Raw genomic sequence first — 21,802 nt, forward strand, 5'->3', positions numbered from 1 at the left:
GAATAAATTAACTTCTTTAACCATTAACCGCTATAAAAGTTCAAACTGCGACCCATATTCCTTTTCACCAGCTGTCATGCGGGGGTCACAGTTAACCAACTTTGCCTCTCTTTCCTTAAGAAAAGTAAAAAATAATACATTTGCTTATTCAACAGGGGTCCAAAATACCCCAGGAAGTGCATCTGCTCAGTCCAATGACATCACAGAAACACCAGAATAACTGAGCACTAAAGCAAAAAAAAAAAAAACAGTCCAAGCAGGATTCCACTTTATTCCTATGAAATACAAAAAGCATGATCTGGTATCTTGGCCATTCACTTTCAGTGGATACAGTCAATAAAAAATTCACTCAATTTATACACAATGAACCCCCCACTGATTAAACCATAATTAACAACAATTAAATCCTTAAAGTGCAAGGTGCCAAATAGATCCTTCACCATATTAAACATATGTTGTTTTCAACAGTTAATAGTTAAGATAGGAGGAGATGAGATAAAAGCAGTGATGTATAATCAATCTGCAGGAAAGTCTTCAGGAATAGATGGTATTCATGTAGAAGTTTGGAAGCTGGGGGGGAAGAAAGTGGCAAAGATCTGGAAGGTATACAATATTGCCTGTTAACTATAGGAATCAATCCAAGGAGGTTGAAAAAGATTGGGAAGGCAGACTGAATAAACAATAAACAAGGAAACAATGAGAGGACATATGTATGTCTCCCAAATATGCAACAAAGTCTAGAAGATTTAGGACTTTTGCTTGGAAGTGTTTGCATAGGTATTTGTATACCACAAGCAGACCCCAAAGAGTTTTTCCTTAGGTAGATAGCAAATGATGTAGGTATGATAGGGAAGAATGAGGTAATTGGGAACATATATTTTGTGAGTATAATGAGTTGACAACTTTTAAAAATTCCCTATAGAGTATTCTGTCAGAAGTATTTGTTGAGCAAATGGGTATAACTACGGAAATGATTTTTCTTTTTTTGAGCTGTGATACAGAATTAGCATTGCCTAGACATAATAAGGCCTTGCCGAGTTTAATTCTGGTGACTGCCAAAAAAGAAATTGCTAGAAAATAGAAATCAAAGTCTAAACTACTGTATTTGAAGTAGTAAATATTCCAACAGATCTAAAAGAAATGGAAATGGAATCTTTAGAATTGATTAATTTATGTAATGTTGGATTGAGAGTAAGTGTATAAGAATATATGTGATGTATAATGTTAGTAATTGTAAACATATAAACATGGTTACTTTTCTTTTACACAAATGTATGTTTGAATACGTCTTAAGTGATAATTCACTAATGGTATTAAAATACTAAGGAGACTTAAAGAGCAGTTATTAATCTGATCATTGAACAGAATGATCCAATACCTAGAAAAAAAATGAAGTAATCAGTATGGGTATTTCCTGAAAAGTTAAAAGGAAATATAAATCATTCACATTTCATGGGAAGAGAAGGTGAGTAATCACAGATCAGTTATTTTCCTTTCAGTATTATCTTGTAGGCATCGGTGATCAAGTCATTATTGAATGGGACTATGAAACACACATCAGGCTTTTTAAAATAGATTTTTATTCATATTTTTCTGCACTCCTTTTAAAAGTCCGGCTGACACAAAGCCAGCTCTGTGGCATAGATGATAAAGACCTAACTAGGCTGCAGGTGACCTGGGTTTGAAAAACAGCTTGGACATCTGTAGAATCTGGCCTGGGAGGTATGGGAGTAAGCAGCCAACTTACCCATCATGGGGGGGGGGGGGTGCTCTGGCTTGTCAACTGGATGCCACCTTGTGAGAGCGCTAGATGTTGCATCCATGGAGCATGAGCCTGGGGCGTAAGATCTGCCACTGTGCCAATACACAAAGAGTAGGATGCAGTATATGGAGGCACAATCCTTATGGAAGCAGCACACAGTGGAGATCAGAAAGCTGCCAAGGTGTAGGGTGCTCCAGGAGGGAAGAGTAGGCCATCCTGCAGGACCAGCAAGCTGGCCACTCCCTACCACCCAATTGTCTGTGCTGGGAGAATAAATGGGCTGATATGGCTTCCCAAGCAGGAATGAAAGGGCCATACAGCTCTCACCCAGCCCAGGAATACTCAACATTTTTCTGTGGAACAAATAGGTCAATCTGGTACAGGCAGAGGTATCTTCGGTATAGCTTACAGTGATGAAAAAAGTCAGATGGCATAGGATAATTCTACAGACTAGACAGCCTTGAATGTGTAACTGAGTGTATGGTATAAGAACATGAAAGAATGTAATTCAAGTTGATATGAGATTTGTGACAACATGACCAAGTATTGTTTTTCTAGCAATGGGCATGAAATTAGCATTTTTTTCTACTAGCAGATATATGACAAGGGAAAGTAAGGAGCTGACACATCATAATTTCATCTACCTTGATGACAAAGAGAGCAAATAACAAGAATATCTGGACAGTCATTTATAGAAATGTATAGATATGGCCAAGCATCTCAATTAATCTCATTTTGTAAATATTTTCATTTTAGATCAGAGAGTAGCCTGGACTTGGTTTGTATTATAATGACTTACATTCTTGCTTTTTTTGAGATTGTATCATTTTGTCCCCTGCAACATATGTGTAGTTAATAGGACAATATGAAAAATGTCTTATGGTAAAATAATATGCATAACATCTGACAACATGGAGTTTCATTTTAGTGATTTCTTACAATATCCACATGTTTAGCAAATCTTAATCACTGAGAATTAATGATTCCACATTATGAACAACAGCTGTATAGCAAACTCCTTTTCACGACCAAGAGAATAAGAAAAAATGATAGATGGTATCCTTAAGATGGTACAGAAAGGGGATTTTAATGATGAAGAACTTTAATATTCCAGATCTCAATTACAGCATTGTGGCTGCAGAGAGCAGGATTGTTCTTGGCACCCTACAATAGGATAACAGACCTCAAACAACTTAGATTCTACCTAAGAAAGAACAATATGAGGCCTGATATTCCCAAATGGATATACAGTGAATGATTCTCAGATCTGGATGTGATCAAGCATTTGGGAACAAAAGATAACCAAAGACTTAGGTACATCATCAGCTTGAGTATAAAGCTGAAAAACACAAAAGTGAGGGGTGCATACTTTTCTGGAGGGTAAAATTTAATAAAATGAGATAGTCTGCCATTGTGTAAAACAGATATGAGTCAAAAAGAAAAAAATGTGATTAGAAAACAAGGTATAGTTAACAATTGGGCAAACATGCAGCATTTAGTAAATGTAAGAAAACTCAAGATGAATAAAAATAAAAATATATATATCAATTAAATCAAAAGGAAGCAGGAAAACCACTTATAAATCAAAGGGAAAAACAGACTGCATGACAGCTCACTCATTTATGGAAATACATATTTTATAGATAACAAAGGAAGCAAAGAAAGACAAAGGAATGGATAGTGAGGCTAAATTAAATGGATGGCATGGGCAAAATGGACCGATATGAAAGCAACTGTATTAAATGAATACTTCAACTTACTGTTGAGGAAAAACAAAAATACCAAGAGGAGGTAAACAAGTTAGTTCAAAAAGTCCAAAACAATAGCGTACCAAAATTTAATGTCCGCTTTCATCAAACGACTTCATCAGAATACACTCAGTTAAAAAAGCAATGCCTTAAATACACTCAATTAACAAGCAATTACCACAAATCAATTAAATAACTACAAAATTTAAAAACACAGTGTTCATGATTCAAAGAAAAAAGACATATCAGTATCTTTATTGATACCAAGTTTACGGTACTTTAAAAAACATTTAACATTAATAGTTTCATTTAGACCTGGGGTTTTATCTGATTTTAATCTAATCTGCCAGAGTGTCTCTCTTTGTTCTAAATAATTTTTGAAATCACCTGCCCTCATGTCTGGTTTACAAATTTCTAAAACAGAAAAAATAAATTTCTTAAAAGAAGAACAAACAACAGAATGTTTATATAAAGCATTAGTCTGATCTTCAGTTTTTATACTGTACAAATGTTCCTTTATACGTGTCCCTAAACTCCTTGTAGTCATTCCTACATAAAACGCAGGACACACAGTGCACATGCCAATATAAACAACTCCATAGGAGTTACAATTGACAAAGCCAGGGACTTCAAGAATTCTATCTGATGTTACCACAGTTATATAGGGTCCTTCAGAAATATATCTACAAATTTTACATTGATGGCAACAGTGCATGCGTTCTTTCTAGTTACTATGGAATTCTCATTTGGAACAATGCGTTCCAATATTTTTTTGATGTTATAATTATTGCGAAACACAAAACACGGTTTAGTTCCAACAACACGAACTATATCAGAATTTCCTTGACTAGTGGCCTTGACTAGTGGCCATCCCAAATATACTATTAGGAACATACCTAGGGGACAGTACATTAGAGCTAGTCGCATGACTACTAAAGAACAAGATTTGGTTCTAGAATTTCAATTCATTGCCTCAATGTTTTTACAAAGAGGTTATGATGAATGTTTGTTAATTGACAGTGGCAATGAGATCTTTAATAAACGTTTAACGCATTTTCCAGCTATACTTAATATGTCATCCAAAACAAAATTTGTAGGCCATCGTGAAAAGCAACCCAGGAGGATTAATTCTAATTTAGTGTGTTCTCTCGAAATGAGTGGTGACAGTAATCATGTCAGATCTGTGCTTGAAAAGAATTGGAGGGTTATTCAAGGAAATTCTGATATAGTTCGTGTTGTTGGAACTAAACCGTGTTTTGTGTTTTGCAATAATTATAACATCAAAAAAATATTGGAACGCATTGTTGCAAATGAGAATTCCATAGTAACTAGAAAGAAAGGCATGCACTGTTGCCATCAATGTAAAATTTGTAGATATATTTCTGAAGGACCCTATATAACTGTGGTAACATCAGATAGAATTCTTGAAGTCCCTGGCTTTGTCAATTGTAACTCCTATGGAGTTGTTTATATTGGCATGTGCACTGTGTGTCCTGCGTTTTATGTAGAAATGACTACAAGGAGTTTAGGGACACATATAAAGGAACATTTGTACAGTATAAAAACTGAAGATCAGACTAATGCTTTATATAAACATTCTGTTGTTTGTTCTTCTTTTAAGAAATTTATTTTTTCTGTTTTAGAAATTTGTAAACCAGACATGAGGGCAGGTGATTTCAAAAATTATTTTGAACAAAGAGAGACACTCTGGCAGATTAGATTAAAATCAGATAAAACCCCAGGTTTAAATGAAACTATTAATGTTAAATGTTTTTTAAAGTACCGTAAACTTGGTATCAATAAAGATACTGATATGTCTTTTTTCTTTGAATCATGAACACTGTGTTTTTAAATTTTGTAGTTATTTAATTGATTTGTGGTAATTGCTTGTTAATTGAGTGTATTTAAGGCATTGCTTTTTTAACTGAGTGTATTCTGATGAAGTCGTTTGATGAAAGCGGACATTAAATTTTGGTACGCTATTGTTTTGGACTTTTTGAACTAACTTGTTTACCTCCTCTTGGTATTTTTGTTTTTATTTGTTTTTTGGCTTTACTGAATTTATTCGTTTTACATAGCCCTACCATGGCGGAGGTAGCTGATGATACTTTGCTTAACGTGACTGTTCATTCTACACCTACATCGGGGGTAGACAATGTGAACAATTTACTTATAGCTACTTTGGTTGTCATTCAAAGCTCTTTAAAGTTTCTAGTAGCTAAAGCTAGTGAACCTGATATTGCAGTACAAGCTTCTAGTCTGGTTGGGACTTTTCAAGAGTTGGAAACAGTGATTGATTTGGGCAGCCCTACGGAAACGGAAAAAGAGCGTGGAGCAAAGAAACAGCATTTGCCATTTCACGCTCCTGGTAGTGGAAGTGCTAGCTGTGAGCACTTACTAAGTCGAGGGGATAATCCATTCAGCAAATCTTGTCGGTGTTTCCATGAATGAAACAACAAACAATTTAATAATCAATGGGATCAACTTTTGAAACTGCTTAAAAGGTACAAATCGCTTGATTTAGAGAATTGCTATTTCTCCCACTGCATTGAACTTGGTATTGTGCCGAAAGGGCTGAGGTTTTTCAAATGCCCCAACGGGGTTGGTTTGGGTCATCTGTTATTTGAAGCCTTAGTGACGTTTTTCAATGAAGCAGGTTTGCGCTTTCTTAAACTGTTAATTGATAACAATATTTACAAAATGGGCTTGCTTAAGGATGAAATTACCATCATTGAAGCTTACATTAAAGGTAAGCTTACAGCTGATAATTTTAGTGTATTTTTCAAACAGTTATCGCAGGAGGTCAATCAGCATTCAGCTGAAGTGACTAATAGAAAACAGCTAAAATTAAAGCGTGACATTGTCTCCTACCAGAATAAGTCTGCATATGATAATTTTGCCTTGAATTATCGAGACAACAACACCAAAGGGCAAGGGGTTAATATTAGTAACAAGCGCGCATATAGCGCTGTTGTTTCTGCACCTACAGCTGACAATTGTGTTTTTGGACCTCACGGGTCGGACAAAGATCATATTTCGGACATTTTAACTGTGGTACCTGCTTTGTCAACCGACAAGATTTTGCCTGATAATAACAAAGATAGTGTTGTTTTAGAAAGAAATCAACAAGAATCTGTTGTTGGTAATTCTTCCAATAAAATTGACAAGGACAAAACTTGTAGAAGTAAGACAAGCACCATTTTTTCTGATTCTTCTGTTTCTTCCTTTAATAAAAAGAATCAGTTTATTAACAATAACAAAACAACGGTGCTGACTAGAAGCCGGATTTTTTGGGGGTCCAATTCGTCGGGGGACGAAGCTTGAATGAGCAAATGGACAGCTTTAGTGTTATCAATTTGACCAAACATGTTTTTGCTGATATTGAGTTGAAAGTTTTAAAATATGGGTTAAATTTTGTTCCTAACACTAGAGCAAATTACAGCAGAACTGTTATTGATATTAAAAAATTTGCTAGGAAGTTTTATTTATTTTATTTGATGCATGATTTGCCGGAAAATAACAAAGGTCTGATTAAGCCTTCTAGCTACACACCTAGATTACATCATACCATTAAAGTGTTTGAAGAACTTTGCATTGAAGACATTAACAATTTACTAGGAACCAAACGTTATGTTACTGATAATTTAAGTTCTGATGAGAGGAAAGCATTGAAAGTTTTACAAGCCTTGACTAGTAAATTCAGATTTATGAAGAGTGACAAAGGATCCAATATAGTTATTATGGACCAAGAAGTATATAAAACTAATATGTTAAAAATGTTAAATAATATTGTTGAATATGAACAGGTTACACTTTACGAGATTTACAAATGTTTTCGTATGATACACTCTCATTTATATGAAGCACTTATGTCAGGAGATATTAATTTTGAACTACACGAATTTTGTGTAGTACAGGAGCCAAAAATAGGGGTGATTTTTGGGATCCCAAAAACTCACAAGGACTTGAATAATCCCCCATTTAGACCTATAGTCTCTTCACCACATTCTATTACTGAGGGAGTTTCTTTAGTCATAGATGCTGTTTTGGGGCCTTTATTAGTCAATGAACCATCTTATGTCAAATATTCATGGCACTTTTTGGATAAATTAAAAATTTTTTCTGAAAGTGGAGTTTTTGATCCTGACAAACATATTATTTTTACTATAGATGTAATTTCATTGTACACCTGTATTCCGCATGATGAGGGTGTTGAAGCAATACGTAGTTTTTTATTCAAAAAGAGATATTTCACTAGTAATGTTATTTCTACAATTTGTAGATTGTTAGAAATTATTTTATATAATAATTTCTTTTTGTTTGATAACAGTTATTACAAACAACAAAGAGGTGTCGCCATGGGCTCCCCGGCTGCACCTGCTTATGCGAATTTGGTCATGGCATGGTGGGAGCTTGAATGCATTCCCGTATTAATGAATAAGTTTCATATTGATTTTTACTGTAGGTTTATTGATGATTTAATTTTCATCATTGAAGGTAATGTTGATACTGTTGAAGCCTTCATCTCAGAGGCTAATTTACAACCTGGTTATTTAAAATTTACCAAAGGTGATATGGGTTTGACAGTTAATTTTTTAGACATTCATTTTTGGTGGGACATAATAGACCACAGATTCCACAGTAAGATTTATAGGAAGGAAACATTCACCAACGGGTATTTGCATTATCAAAGTGGCCATCCCAAATATACTATTAGGAACATACCTAGGGGACAGTACATTAGAGCTAGTCGCATGACTACTAAAGAACAAGATTTGGTTCTAGAATTGCAATTCATTGCCTCAATGTTTTTACAAAGAGGTTATGATGAATGTTTGTTAATTGACAGTGGCAATGAGATCTTTAATAAACATTTAACGCATTTTCCAGCTATACTTAATATGTCATCCAAAACAAAATTTGTAGGCCATTGTGAACAGCAACCCAGGAGGATTAATTCTAATTTAGTGTGTTCTCTCGAAATGAGTGGTGACAGTAATCGTGTCAGATCTGTGCTTGAAAAGAATTGGAGGGTTATTCAAGGAAATTCTGATATAGTTCGTGTTGTTGGAACTAAACCATGTTTTGTGTTTCGCAATAATTATAACATCAAAAAAATATTGGAACGCATTGTTCCAAATGAGAATTCCATAGTAACTAGAAAGAAAGGCATGCACTGTTGCCATCAATGTAAAATTTGTAGATATATTTCTGAAAGACCCTATATAACTGTGGTAACATCAGATAGAATTCTTGAAGTCCCTGGCTTTGTCAATTGTAACTCCTATGGAGTTGTTTATATTGGCATGTGTACTGTGTGTCCTGCGTTTTACGTAGGAATGACTACAAGGAGTTTAGGGACACGTATAAAGGAACATTTGTACAGTATAAAAACTGAAGATCAGACTAATGCTTTATATAAACATTCTGTTGTTTGTTCTTCTTTTAAGAAATTTATTTTTTCTGTTTTAGAAATTTGTAAACCAGACATGAGGGCAGGTGATTTCAAAAATTATTTAGAACAAATAGAGACACTCTAGCAGATTAGATTAAAATCAGATAAAACCCCAGGTTTAAATGAAACTATTAATGTCAAATGTTTTTTAAAGTACCGTAAACTTGGTATCAATAAAGATACTGATATGTCTTTTTTCTTTGAATCATGAACACTGTGTTTTTAAATTTTGTAGTTATTTAATTGATTTATGGTAATTGCTTGTTAATTGAGTGTATTTAAGGCATTGCTTTTTTAACTGAGTGTATTCTGATGAAGTCGTTTGATGAAAGCGGACATTAAATTTTGGTACGCTATTGTCTTGGACTTTTTGAACTAACTTGTTTACCTCCTCTTGGTATTTTTGTTTTTATTTGTTTTTTGGCTTTACTGAATTTATTCGTTTTACTGTTGAGGAAAATGTGATTCGCCAAATTTAGCTTGTAGAAGTGCCCAAGTCAAGGGCTTATTCCCAGTCATCTCATACAAAGTTTGTTTGTGTCTTTTGGCTTTTCCTGGTTAGGGGTCGCCACAGCTGAGCTCCGGTCCGCTAATGATTGGCAGTAGATTTTTATGTACTGGCTTGCTGGGCCTAATGCACAACCTTCAACGAAGGAACGACCATTCACGCATGTCGCTACACAGAAAACGCTCTAACTGAGAATCGAATGGGCAACGTCTAACTGTGAGGCGACAACACTACCGCAGCACCACCACCGCAGTCTAGTCATCTCATACAAAGTATAGTCCTAAAAGAACTCCATATAGTAAATACTAGGAGAGACTAGCACAGACTTACACTCTAGGACCAGCACCCCCCCCCCCCACATTTTCCTTGCAGGACTTTAAATATTTATTTGTACTCGGGTAATCTTGGGTCTCGCCTGACTCACTCCCATTAACAGTGTTGTCTGCTCTGAAATGAGTTCCTTAGCTCAGCCTGCTCCGTTCGCCTTCGCTGCATTCGGGCTCACTTCACTCCACACCCTAACCCCCTATTTCCACTCATTTCTGACATCATTTCCTTTATAGTTAACCAGTTGTTTCACCCTACACTGGGTCACTTCCCCTCTTTCCCATTACAGCAATACAGTCATAAAATAGTAAATAAAGACAGGCACAAAAATTCTCCCTTCATAACATTCCCAAATGTTCTAGTAGGATGCATACTGCTTCTAGCCAATAAATTATTCTTTCTGCATTCCTTTCTATACATCAATGTGTCAATACTACCATCATTATTAGTGACTAAAGTTGTATCAAGAAAATCAATGCTCTCCCTTGACCATTGCATAGTAAATCTAAAGCAAGAGCTGCTGTGCTCCAAATAATCAACAAATTCAGACAGCAAGGAGTCCGTACCCTCCCACAAAATAAAAATATCAACAAAATGCCTGTAATAAATAAGGCTATTTCTATCGACATTATCAGAAAAAAAAACTTGAGATTCCCAATCTGCTAAAACCAGATTGGCATAACTATTTGCGCAGGGTGTGCCCATGGCAAAACCCTGCAAATGCAAGTAGAAAATGCCATCAAAAATAAAAACATTATACTTCAATATCAATTCTAGAAGAGTACAAATAAGTTCAATGCGCTGATGTAACAAATTGCTAAAATTATTGAGAAAATTCCTCATAGAATCAACACCATATACATTCGGTATAACAGTAATGTGTGTCTATAGGATCTGATGAAGCATTTTATGTGAAAGCACTTATCCTTTGCACAATTAAACAACTTATATTTCTCTAGGTTGTTTTTTGGTTATATGTCGTTTGCCTTGGTGGTTGAACTTTGTTTTATTTACTATTTTGTTTCTGCTTTTGACACGGTTCGACCTTTAGCTGTTGGTTTTAGTTTACTATCAATACAGTCATCTAGACTTTTTTTCACCACCCTCCTCCCCATTACCTTTCAACCAACCAATGTCTCTCCCTGCGCTCTTCCTATACTTCCTGTCCATATTGTACTACCTTACTTTAATTGAACATAGGCTTAACCCAAAACAACTATCTCCTACTTGTACATTAACCTCTCAACCCTCGTTCAATTCAGACGACTTTCCTATATCTACCTCTGTACTCTCTCATCCAGTTCTCCTGCCCCAACCTACTAAGTTCCTGTATCATGACAATATTTCATACAAAACAAAAATAAAAAACACTCCTACTTCTGTTTCACCAGATTTCCTCCCTACTAGTCACTACTCTATTAAAGTCTGGTGACAATCACCCTAACCCTGTACCCCCTTCAACCACCAACAACACCCACTGCAACCCCACTCCAAACTATAACTCCACCCTAATAAGCACCTCAAGCTTTATGTTCCAAATATCCGTAGCATTCTGAATAAAACTCCAGAATTACATGCATAGATAGACCTGCACTCCCCAGACCTCCTAATTCTCACAGAGACCTGGCTCAAACCATATAACTCAGATAACGAAATTCTCCCACCTGGCTATAACATACTATGTCTGGATAGAATAAATAGAAAAGGTGGAGTAGTAGCTATCCTTTACCTAGACCATCTCACAGTAACCTCCTCTAATATCTCTCTACCTCCCTTCTGCCCTGCTGAAATTCTGTCAGTAAATGTAATTCTCAGCATACACCTTACCTTAACTGTTGCCCCCATATACATACCTCCTAGTGATAATATCTCCCACCTTGAACAAATACTATCCTGGTTGTCACAACAGAAACAACCATCCTAGGGGTGGTCAACTTAAACTGGCATCCCTTTAAAACAGACTCCCCTTGTCAAAGTATAAACCTTTATGCTTCACACAGGTCATCTCAACTCTAACCCACCTAAATAAACTCTCAAACTCACACTCAGTTATTGACTGGGTACTAGTATCTCATCCCAGTAAATACCATAAACCTGAATCAATATCTGCCTCTCTTAGCAACCATGCACCTGAGTACTTAAATAAACCTCCCATACTACTAGCACTCATAAATATAAAACTTTCCATAAACTGACCAACTTCAAAGCAGAATACTTAAATAGCCTCCTTTCCCCCATTAACTGGTCTTCACAATTTTCACTGCCTCTTAATGACACTGCCCTATACTTCATTTCAACTTTCTTAAACATTCTCAACACTCTCGCCCCTCTTCGAACAAGAATGAAATCTCGAATCTCCCCTTGGTTTACCAATATCATTCCTCTATCCATGTCAGAGATCTAGCATGGAAAAAATGGACTAAATCAAAATCTCCATCAAAGTTACAAAAATATAAAGAACTTAGAAACAAAACTAAAAAAAATGATAGAATCGGATACAAGAAACTTCTACTCACAATCTAACTCTAATTACAATAATAACCCCATGGACTTCTGGAAATCAGTTAACCACATCATACATCCAGGTAACCCACCATCTCCCATTCCTGATCCTAACCTGTCTCCCACAGAAACAGCCACCCAGTTCAATTCCTTTTTCATCAATACCATCAGTAAATTACATGCCTTCTAGCTCCAGATCTTTTCCTAACTCCACCCTTGCTTCTGATTCATTTAGGCCTCACTCTGAAAAACACACCAACCCCCCAAAACACTTTTTTTCTTCATCTTGTCTCAACTGCCTATATCAAAAAACTTCTTCAGAACCTAAAGCCATGCTCTCCTTCTGCTGACAACTTGCCACCATACTTCCTAAAAATAGCCACATGTCCCATTGCATACCCCATATCTATTCTGATAAATCACTCACTGTCTGAATCTACTGTTCCATCCATCTGGAAAAAATTCTGTACTATCCCCATCCATAAAGCAGGAAAATCTACAGAAATATCCAATTTTAGGCTTATAGCTATTCTCTCTCCACTCTCAAAAATCATGGAAAAATGTGTCCATGCACAATTACTACACCACCTATTACTAGAAAACCTTTTTACACCCACTCAGCATGGTTGTTGACCAGACCATAGTACTTCCACCACTCTCATCACTTTTACCACTTCACTTGCACAATCCAGAAACAATAACAAACTAGTCTCTTGCCTATTCCTGATCTTATCCAAGGTATTCGATACTGTCTCTCATCCTTTGCTCATTTCTAAACTAACAAAACTTAATCTGTCCCCACCCATTATCTCTTGGTTCAGCAGCTACCTGTCCAATAGGCAACAATCTATTAGATGGCTTTAAACACTCTTCCTGTCCTCTACCAATCACCACAGGTGTGTCCCAAGGCTCCATCTTCTAGTCAACATTTTTACTAATTTGCTTTTCCCGGTTAGGGGTCACCACAGCGGAACTCCAGTCCGCTAATGATTGGCAGTTGATTTTTACGTACCAGCTTGCCAGGCCTGACGCACAACCTTCAACGAAGGTATGCCCATTCATGCATGTCTCCACGCAGAAGACGCTCTAGCTGAGAATCGAACCGGACAGCATCTTACTGTGAGGCGACAATGCTACCGCAGCACCACCACCACCGCGGTCTCAACATTTTTACTAATAATCTTTGTAAATCAGCTCCAACTCAACTTTCATCCAATATGCGGATGATTCTACCGTCATCACCTCCTCTGATTATTTCTCAGACCTGCTTTCCAAAACCCAGCAAACTTTCACAAATATTGAAACCAGGCTAACCAATAACCAGCTAATACTCAATGCTAAGAAAACTAAGCTACTTCTATTTTTGCCTAATTCACTCTCTCATATCACCTCAACCTTTACTATCACCTTGTTAGATAACACCAATATCAATATTGAATCCCATACCAAACTACTAGGGATCATAATTGATGATAAACTAAAGTTCGACCTTCATATAAATTACCGTATCAAAAATACTAACCAAAAGCTTGGTTTATTATACCATAACAAAAGATATCTCACACCAGAGGCAAGACAGTTACTCTCTCTTGCTTATCTCCTACCCTGTCTATTCTCTGGCTCCCAAATCCTCACTAACATACAGGCAACACTACTGAATAAGATGGAAAATACATACCACAAAATATATATATTCGCCATGAACTCTCAACCTAAATCTAATCACTGCCTGGCATTGAAAACACTGAACTTCTTTTCTCTCAACTTAATATTATGTGATCCATCCTCCACAAACTCTCCTTCTGCCCTAACATTTCCAACATCTTAAATTACTACCTCCCAACCAGAAAACTTAGAAGCACCAGCCAAAACCACCTTGACATTTCCAAACATAAAAAATCAATTGGTTAAGCCCTCTACAACTATCTTCCCTCTATCCAGTGGAATACACTACCTTTAACAATCAGATCTATCACACAGCCCCACCCATTTAAAATCGTCCTAAAAGTCCACTTTACTAATACCTGGACTTGCTCCTGTATACAAGCATTGTAAACTCAATCACCTGACCCCCATTACATACAGCCACTTTTCAATACATACTTAATTCTAGCCACAGAACTCTAACTCCTAATACTTTTTTCACTAAATTTCTCCACTACTCATATTTACTTCCCTCCCTTCTTTTCCCACTTAGCTTACTCCCCTTTCTCTGATTTTGCTTGATTCTAACTTCTACAACTCTCCTCTCTTATTTATAAATTTAAAAAAAAATCTCTAATTGTCCCTCTTTTACCCATAACCACCCCCCCTTTTTTCTCTTGACACTTAACCTTTTTTTATCACCTGTTCTATCAGCTTCCTCTCTGCTTCTGATTACTGATGCTGTTATTTGTAAGAACTAAGATTTGATATACAGCACTTTCTGTACTCTTATCTTAAACTCATAGTTAATTGTCATTACTTCCCCTATAAATGTGGAATTCCTTATGTACTGGAGATATATGCATGACTTTAACATATTGTTTTATTGCCTTTTTTGTAAATAACCTTTTAAACTCTCATGCTGCAAGTGGGAATCCAAGCATTATAATGCATGCTTATATATTACCTCATGTATACTGTACTGTTCGTAAACATTTTCGTGGTGTATGTAATACTTTGTGGAGCTTTTCTGCAAAGGCCTCTGCTGAAAAAGGGCGCAAACTCAGTCAGACAGTCCCAGTCAACAAATGTCAAATAAATAAATAAATAAAAATAAATAAAGGTACACATGGTAATAGGGCTTAAAATTCTTATAGGACTGAATAAAGAAATGGTAATGCCCCTAACAGATCCTATAACAAATCATGGAAGAAGAATTAGTTTATGAATATATGATAAGGGCAAATGTGAGTCTTCATAAGACATACTGCACCAAGGGCACAGAAACCATAGAGGAGGGGGGTGCCCCTCCACTTTTACAGCTACAAGACCGTCCAGCACTAAGTGATTACCCACAGGTACCCTGGCCAGGAGGCTTCAACAATTAAAGGACCCATGTGTGCATCACTGGCACAGATTTAAACACAGTCCACTTACACACAGAATTTAAACTTCCACTGAGGGAGAACAGGTGTGTGTATGTGTGTGTGTGTGTGTGTGTGTGTGTGTGTGTGTGTGTGCGTGTGCGTGTGCGTGCGCGTGCGTGTGCGTGTGCGTGTGTGTGTGTGTGTGTGATGCCCAAGTTAGGTATACTTGGCAGTTACTGTTACTCAGGATCAAACCCTGTACCGTAGATACAAGGAGCAAGAGCCTGAATTCTCTACCCATACAGCTGTACAGATTTTCCCAGAATATTTGGCAGATACTTTTCATCTGTTTCTCTTAAAATTTGTGGTTTTCTGGCACATCAGTGAGAACTGACTTCACTAAATAATGATAGGCCTTTAAGTTTCAGTCTTCCTATCTTTCAGGAAACACATGGTAACATAAACACTTTTTTTTAGCAACTTTCTAAGATTATACAAGCAATGTTTAAAATGTGCCCCTGGTTTTAGGCCTTTGTCGCCTTCCCAATAAATTTTGGCTTTTTCAAGATTTTGTGCTGTGAAGTTGAGAGATTTGGTTGAGTGTCAAGGGATTTTACAAGGAGCTGAAAGCTTCAGGGGAAGAGATCTTTAGTGCTGCTCAAGAGGTCTGTTTGCATTGTTAGTAGCACAACAGGTAGTATACTTGCTTTTGATGCAGAAGGCTGTGGGTTCTACTCCCACAGTATGCAGATGGTTTGCTGATACTGTGCTGTGTTGTACTTTAAAGGAAGTGGATGCTGCAGTCTTGTGAATGTCCTCCTTTGGAGAAGTTACCTAGTAACTATGAACCTGTTATCAGTTTGCCATCCATTCCCTATTGCAATATTACTAGCTTATCATTTTTAATGTAACACAGCCAATTAATTCTTCAAGGGCAACAGGCACTTTATTTGTAGATGAAACAATGAAATATAAAGTTGTTTGCTAGCAACAACCTCTTCATTAGTTGCAGATCCCTTTAAAGTGGACTTATTTACATGCCATTTACTTATGCAGAGATATTGCATATTTATTGATATTGGTGGATTGTAATGACAGAAGTTTGAGTGGCCTTTGATGGTTGAAATTTTCTGAAATGAGTAGTTCTGTTATTACTGGTTCATACATTTTGTTTCATTGCTTGCTAGAAGACTGGAGAGTGTGTTGAGCAGATGGAAAAAGTACTTTGAGGGTCTGATAAGTGAAGAGAATGAGAGGGAGAGAAGGTTGGATGATGTGCGGTTAGTGAATCATGCAGTGCAGTGGATTAGCAAGGAGGAAGTAAGGATAGCTATGAAGAGGATGAAGAATGACATACCTGTGGAAGCATGGAGGTGTTTAGGTGAAATGGCAGTGGAGTTTTTAACTAGATTGTTTAATGAAATCTTGGAAAGTGAGAGGATTCCTGAGGAATTGAGAAAAAGTGTTTTGGTACCGATTTTTAAGAATAAGGGTGATGTGCAGAGCTGTAGTAACTATAGAGGGATTAAATTGATCAGTCACAGCATGAAGTTATAGGAAAGAGTAGTGGAAGCTAGGTTAAGAAGGCAGGTGATGATTAGTGATCAGCAGTATGGTCTCATGCCAGGAAAGAGCACTACAGATGTGATGTTTGCTCCGAGAGTGTTGATGGAGAAGTACAGAGAAGGTCAGAAGGAGTTGCATGGTGTCTTTGTGGACTTAGAGAAAGCATATGGCAGAGTGCCTAGAGAGGAGTTGTGGTATTGTATGAGGAAGTTGTGAGTGTCAGATAAGTATGAAAGAGTGATACAGGGTATGTACGAGGGTAGTGTGACAGCGGTGAGGTCTGCAGTGGGAGTGATGGATGCATTTAAGGTGGAGGTAGGATTACATCAAGGATCAGCTCTGAGCCCTTTCTTATTTGCAATGGTGATGGACAGGTTGACAGACGAGATCAGACAGGAGTCCCCATGGACTATGATGTTTGCAGATGACATTGTGATCTGTAGTGAGAGTACGGAACAGGTGGAGGAGACCCTGGAGAGGTGGAGATATGCTCTAGAGGGAAGAGAAATGAAGTTCAGCAGGACTAAGACAGAATATATGTGTGTGAATGAGAGGGAGGATAGAGGAATGGTGAGGATGCAGGGAGTAGAGGTGGTGAAGGTGGATGAGTTTAAATACTTGGGATCAACAGTTCAGAGTAATGGTGAGTGTGGAAGAGAGGTGAAGAAGAGAGTACAGGCAGGATGGAGTGGGTGGAGAAGAATGTCAGGAGTGATTTGTGACAGACGAGTATCAGTAAGAGTGAAAGGGAAGGTCTACAAGAGAGTAGTGAGACCAGCTATTTTATATGGGTTGGAGACAGTGGCATTGACAAAAAGGTAGGGGTCAGAGCTGGACATGGCAGAGTTAAAGATGTTAAGATTTGCACTGGGTGTGATGAGGGTGGACAGGATTAGGAATAAGTATATTAGAGGGTCAGCCCAGGTTGGAAGGTTTGGAGACAAAGCCAGAGAGACAAGATTACATTGGTTTGGACATGTGCTGAGGAGGGTTGCAGAGTATATTGGGAAAAAGATGCTAAGGATGGAGCTGTCAGGTAACAGGAAAAGAGGAAGGCCTAAGATAAGGTTTATGGATGTGGTGAGAGAGGACATGCAGGTGGTTGGTGTAACAGAGCAAGATGCAGAGGACAGGAAGAAATGGAAACAGATGATCTGCTGTGGCGACCCCTAACAGGAGCAGCCGAAAGAAGAAGAAGAAGCTTACTAGAAGACTGTTCAAAACTACAAATTTAAAACACATTCTAACAAGTGGTGCTTTATTATACAAGGAGTATAATTTAATACAATCAGGAAGGTGAATCAAAGAATGCATACATGTATGCATGGCCCTAAAAATGTGTGAGGAGTCTATGGTTTGAAAATAGCCCAGAGGTAAGCTTAGTTCTCCACTGGCCAGATGCAAAATGAATGTGGGTTTTCATGCCATTTCAATAAATGTGAGTTTCAAGGGCAGAGAAGTTTACTGCTCATGCTAAGCCTGTTTTCATTGTGAGAGTGTATCGTTTGTTTAGCAAATGGCTTAGTGTTTGTGCTATTTTATTTCAATTTCTGTAATCATTGTAGGTGTAAATAAGAAAATAGTATGCATGCTGATAGGTTTGAACAGCGTTTATGGTAACTCAGGAGAAATAGCCAAGTAATGGAACACTGGAGTGGCTGGGGAGGGGCTGCTGCTGGAGTGCTAGGAGGTTGCTGCAGGAGGGGCTGCTCTGGGGGGTCCAGTTTATTACCCTGCCTAGGGCCTCACAGAGATGAAAAGGATACAAGTCCTAAACAATAGGTCTTGTATAGACCATCTCAAAGATTTATCACTGTACTCAGTATCCTACAGAGTGCTTAGAGGTGACCTTAGCCTGGCCTACAAGGTATCCTCCAACCTAATACTGATGGACTTATTGAACATCACCAAGTCAAATGATATCAGAAATGCTCACTCCAGGTATCTAAACTGAATGTTGTTGAGAGATAGATATATATCACAGAGGCTACCGCTGTTCCAGAACAGACTACCAATTCAAGTAAAACAAAGCTTATCCCTGTCCATATTGAAATGTAACTTGGATCTAAGGATGGGCAATAGAAAATGTACTCCAGGATTGCCCTTAATGCCACTAATGGATATAGGCAGTTCCTAAATGCTGCATCCCTTACATGGTTCCCCTCAAATTAGCTATGGTATGACCACAGTTATTCTCACTAGAGCTAATGTACAAGTATCAGCCATGGGATAGATAAGACCAATCAGGAAATGTTCATTGAAGCACCAAAAGGGAAATAGGATAAACTTAAAATTCCTCAAAGTGAGCCTATATGGTGGTAGTAAATAGTTTTAAAACCTTGCCCCTTTTGGATCACTAAGTGCCCCTCTCACACTCTGACCCCCCCCCCCCAGCCTTCAACAGCTTCCACCACTGCTGTGCTGCAGTACTGCACAGCAGTGGCTGGAGACTTCTGACCTGCTTATCTGACCATATCGGAAGGGTAAATAATGAATTCTCTGATTAAGTTAAAATGATGGTTTTGTGGATTGTTCTGGTTACTGTCACATAAGAAAAAACTGAGTTCTATTTAGAGAATAAACAGTGGCACTGTGTTATCTTTTCCTTCTTTTGCTGATGTGGGATGTATGATTGTTTGTTAATGAATGTCATTATAGAACAATAACTGTGACAAAAGTCAGTTTCAGTCAGTATGAAAAACATTAGTAAGTCCCCTCAAATAAAAAAAATTAACAAATGCAGTAATGTGAATACATTTTGATCATAAAGACTTGTGATAGAATGTTACCATTTCAAAGATATAGTAGAAAAACACAGAAGTAAGAAGATTCAGGAAATTACTAGGTTACATAATTGAATATAGTCAACCATTATTAAGATCCCCCCCACCCCCTATTGAACACAAATCTGAAATACGTAGAGAGGTAGCAACTAATGCTTTGGGCAAACATATGAGGGAGAAAGGAAGTACATGTACATTTAACTTTAGAATGATTCAGACAGAAGAAAAAAAGGGGGGAGGGGGATTTTAATAATGTGTTAGAAGTATGTGAATACTCATGGATCACACTTTTAGAAGCTGATTGTTTTCCAGGTTTAAATACAGCAATAAGCATTAAACCTATCTTAAACAAAAGACAGTTAACTCTGAAATAACATCATGTGTGGATGGGTCTTAGTTAAATGTTTTGTTTATTTTACGGCTATACTTACTTTCAGTAACATTTTATGTGTCTTTAAAGTGATGTGATTAGTTTTATGGTTTGAGCATTTGACTTCTTTTTTACACACTGATGAAGTGTTGATCCCGAAAGCTTTGTGATTTTTTTCCCTGTTTGGAAAAAACGCTGCATTTTACCTCAGCGTTTTCTGGCTTTGGATTTTCTTTACTACTAGGATCCTATTTTAACTAAGTGTCTGTCAGTGAGGAAGTTTTTAAACCAAGGAGTGTTATCTGGGCTGATACCAGTTATAGTTTAGTTTCTTTAGGAGAAGATAGTGGTCAATTAGGTCAAATGCCTTTGTCGGGTCTATAAATAGGGTACCTATAAGGATGCCTTTATCAGTGTTTTGGAGGATGTCATTGGACAGTAAACAAAGTGATGTCATAGTACTTCATACTGGCTTAATCTGAAATAATCTTAAATCCAGAAGGCCAGAAGGTAGAAGAGGGGTGGGGTTGGGTAGTAGGTGAGGGGTCATCTCGGTGGTTCCTCCAAAATAGTCCAAACTGGGCCCAAAAACTGTTAATGCTGGCTCTGATCTCTGGAGTTATTTATGTATGTTCTATAGTTTATCTGTTTGCCCATTGACAGTAGAACAAAATGTTTTTTTCAGGATCCCTTAATCTTGTGTGCTACATAATATATATATATATATATATATATATACACACACACACACACACACACACACACACACACGTGTGTGTGTGTGTGTGTGTGTGTGTAGATATTTTGTCTGAAGTTTCTTCTTGTGAGGGAAAATCTACTTTAAATAATTTAGTTTCTTCCATTTCACAAATCACAACTCATTGGTGTGTGTATAACTGAGCTGATACTTCTTCCATGAGGTTTGCCTGGCTGCATTCTCAGACCCTCAGAGAGTATGGTAAAAATGGGATTTGAAATTCTCCTATGTAGAGAGATTTAGATTTGGTTCCTCTGCTGCGCAGATTACCAAAGAGTTTGATAAAAACTGTAAATTGATATAGTGAATCTGATTTTTCAGCCCTCTTTTTCCAAATTTTCTGAGTGATTCTCTAACCCCTTATCCAATTTTGGCAAAAAAAAATAAATAAAGAGTCTCAACAAAATACGGGTAAACAGACATTTAAGAAGACACATCAGGGGTGTTCTGCAAAGAACTCAGGACCCCCTGAAAAAGCAAGGACAGTCCAAGTCAAAATGCCTCCATAGTCCACCCAAAATGCTTTCACCTCCACTGAAACCTGGATGTACAATAACCATTTACCCCTAAATGCTAATAAAACCAAACTTATGCTATTTACCCCCAAAAAAACAATACCCCTAACCAAAAATGAATTTACCATTTACCATCAACTCACTGAACAACACTTGCCTTGAAGTAGTCTCATATACCAAGCTTCTAGGGGTCATCATAGATGAACACCTAACGTTCGAACAGCATATTAACACAAACATCAAAAAAAAACATCAAAAACTAGGCAACCTGTACAGGCACAAACGCTTCCTCCCCTATGCAGCAAGACTAAAACTTGCCTCTTCCTTTCTACTTCCATCCTTCCTCTATGGTGCACCTCTCCTTACTAATATACAAACCTCTGTTAAATCCAAACTGGACTCATGCTACAATAAAATCGCAAAATTTGTAACCAGTGCCAAACACACCTCCCACCACTGCGTATCACTCCAACGTCTAAACTGGCTAGAACTTTCCCA

Source organism: Protopterus annectens, chromosome 13.part0 (assembly GCF_019279795.1).
Source record: "Protopterus annectens isolate FY-2018-M chromosome 13.part0, PAN1.0, whole genome shotgun sequence".
Taxonomy (NCBI): domain Eukaryota; kingdom Metazoa; phylum Chordata; order Ceratodontiformes; family Protopteridae; genus Protopterus; species Protopterus annectens.